This window comes from Pseudophryne corroboree, chromosome 1 (assembly GCF_028390025.1).
Source record: "Pseudophryne corroboree isolate aPseCor3 chromosome 1, aPseCor3.hap2, whole genome shotgun sequence".
Taxonomy (NCBI): Eukaryota; Metazoa; Chordata; class Amphibia; order Anura; family Myobatrachidae; genus Pseudophryne; species Pseudophryne corroboree.
In genome coordinates this window covers 931055671-931058996 of record NC_086444.1, presented here as the reverse complement: position 1 = coordinate 931058996, position 3326 = coordinate 931055671, and positions in this window count along the sequence as shown.

Genomic DNA, 3326 nt, shown 5'->3' with positions numbered 1-3326 from the left:
ATAAACAAGATAGTTGAGAGCCAATTCCCCGTAGTACCCAATCCAGCTGTCATCCTCATGCAAATTCCCCCTACTGCAAAATTTTTCACTGTCATTGACCTCTGTTCTGCCTTCTTTTCTGTCCCTCTGCACCCTGACAGCCAATATCTATTTGCATTTACATACAGGGGAGTACAGTACACCTGGACTCGTCTTCCCCAAGGTTTCATTGACAGCCCAAGTATTTTCTTCCAGGCTTTGCATGACTGTTTACAATCCTTTCAGACTGAGAGCGGATCTGTATTAATACAGTATGTCGATGACTTATTGCTGTCTTCTGATTCACTCGAATCATCCTTGAAAGACACAAAACATCTTCTGTTTCATCTTTCCAATACGGGACACAAGGTTTCAAAGTATAAGTTGCAGCTGTGCCAGACTAGGGTAAAATATTTGGGACATTGCTTGACTCAAGGACTTAGACATCTCACCGCTGATAGAATACAGGCGATTCGCGACATGACCCTGCCACAAACCCAGCAACAGATCCGCACTTTCCTTGGAATGTGTGGGTCCTGCCAAAACTGGATCCCAGGATTCTCCATACTGGCTTTACCTTTACAAGAAATGGTCTCCTCTAACAAACCAGATCGGATCTCACACACAGATGAGTCCGAATTGGCCTTTGAGAGACTCAAACAGTGCCTATCACAGGCACCTGCATTAGGTATGCCAGATTATGGGAAGCCTTTTGAATTACACAGTACAGAAAGTGCAGGGTGCGCAGCAGGAGTCTTAACCCAGAGACATGGTGATGCCAGCAGGCCGGTAGCTTACTACAGTGCACAGTTGGACACTATAGCGCGGTCTCTCCCCACATGCTTGCAAAGTGTTGCAGCGATAGCTTTGCTAGTAAGTAAAAGTGACGACGTAGTATTAGGACACAACCTGACCATCCATACACATCATGCAGTATCAGTCTTACTGAACTCTGCCCAAACCAGACATGTCTCATCGGCACGGTTTACAAAGTGGGAATTATCACTGATGGCCCCTGTAAACATCACCATCAAAAGATGCAGCGCACTAAATCCTGCAACTTATCTGCCAAGTGTGCCTGGACAGGCACAAAGGGTGGAGGATGAGAATGATTGTGAAGGAGGATTTAGTGCAGATACTGATACGCATGATTGTATGGAATACCTGAATCAGACTTTCACTGCGAACCTGACATCAGTGACAACCCACTGGAAGGCATATACTTTACCTTTTACACTGACGGTAGTTGCCACAGACAGACGGACTCGAGAGACTTGTGTACTGGATACGCAGTTGTAGACGACAGAGGTATCATAGAAGCTGAACCCCTGGGCCCACCGCACTCAGCACAAGTTGCTGAGCTGGTCGCCCTAACCAGAGCGTGTGAATTGGCCAAGGGTAAGTCAGCCAATATATACACAGATTCTAGGTATGCCTTTGGAGTAGTGGATGTTTTCGGGGCCCTATGGCGCCTCAGAAATTTCATGACAGCAGCTGGCACACCTGTAGCACATGCATCCCACATAAAAAGGCTTTGAACAGCGATACAAGAACCAGAGAGAGTGGCTGTTATCAAGTGCAAAGCACACACTTACAACCAAGACCCAATCTCACTTGGAAACAGCCGGGCAGACAAAGCTGCTAAATCAGCAGCCAGCACCCCCATACAAATGAACATCACATCACTGATGACATTCAACACAATCAACACACAAAAATTAATTGAAATGCAAAATTTGTGTTCACTCCAGGAAAAGGCGGTCTGGAGGTCAAAGGGGTATGGCCAGGAGTCCTCAGGACTCTGGACAGGTGGACACGGTAAGCCAGTGGCCCCCAGAGCATATCTTCCAAGCTTAGCTGAGGCGGCACACGGTCTGACTCATCTGGGTAAATAGGGTATGTGTAAGCTGGTGAGAGCCTACAGGTGTGCGCCAGGATTCTCTTCTCATGCGGGTAAGAGAGCAATGATATGTCTTACTTGCTTGAGGAAGAATATTGGAAAGTCAATACCAACAGAACCATCCCATATCCCTCCGACAGACGGCCCTTTTCAGGTAATACAAATTGATTTCATACAGTTACCACCCTGTAGGAATTTAAAATATGTGTTAGTCTGTATTGATGTATTTTCCAATTGGGTAGAAGCGTTCCCTGCTGCCACAAATACTGCTACGTTCACTGCAAAGAAAATTGTGCAGGAATTTGTGTGTAGATATGGTATCCCTAGAATAATTGAAAGCGATAAGGGTACCCATTTTACAGGTGAAGTCTTTCAGGTAATGTGCAAACTGATGGGAATTAATAGCAAGCTGCATACTCCGTACCGACCACAGGCGAGTGCGAAGGTGGAGAGAATGAACAGCAGTATTAAGAACAAGCTGAGCAAAGTGATGGATGAGACTGGATTGTTGTGGCCAGAAGCTTTGCCACTAGTATTGTACAGCATCAGAACCACTCCCAGGACCCCCCCTTAACCTATCACCCTTTGAGATTCTTTTTGGCCGACAACCTCATGTAATGATAGACCCCCAGGATGATCTGAAATGCAATAACGAAGTGACTGTAAAATATTTGGTTAGGATGAGCCAGCAGCTGAGGAATCAAAATAGAAATCTAAAGCTGGTGATTCCTGACCTACCGAACAGTAATTGTCATGACATTGAACCTGGGGATTATGTAATGATTCGAAATTTTCTACGCTCAGGTTGCCTCATTGACAGGTGGGAAGGACCGTACCAAGTCTTGCTAACCAGCACAACATCATTAAAGGTTGCCGAAAGAGAGACTTGGGTCCACTTGTCCCACTGTAAGAAGGTCGCTGACCCAGAGAGAACCCGTGACAAAGAGCAGAGTGTAAAGAACATCGTATCACTGGAGTGTCTGTTCCGTGAAGGTTGAGAGGCAGTACTGTTGAGACGGCACCTGAGCGCGGAGAACAACAAGACCAAAGGCGGTTGTCGCACCAGTTTTTTTTTTTTTTTATTTCTCCATCCCCCACTACCCTCCTTCTCTCCTTCTCTTTCTCCCCCTTCTTGTTTCCCTTCTCTTCCCTTAACAAGATGGACTTACCCCAAGAGACTGCATTCCGGATTTTCCTGTTAATCCTGTTGTTGACCAGGACAGTCTGTTTTGGTGAGGGTCCCAGAGAGGTCGAGGAAGGATCTGGAATGGTTTCTGATGGCGAGGATGGATTTGTAGAATCTCAAGAGCAACACATCACTCGAGTAAAGGCGAGTATCAGAAAGCGATCTGGTAGTCAGGGAGCTCGGAGGCACTGTGAAGGGTTATTGGCTGAGGAAAATTGCATT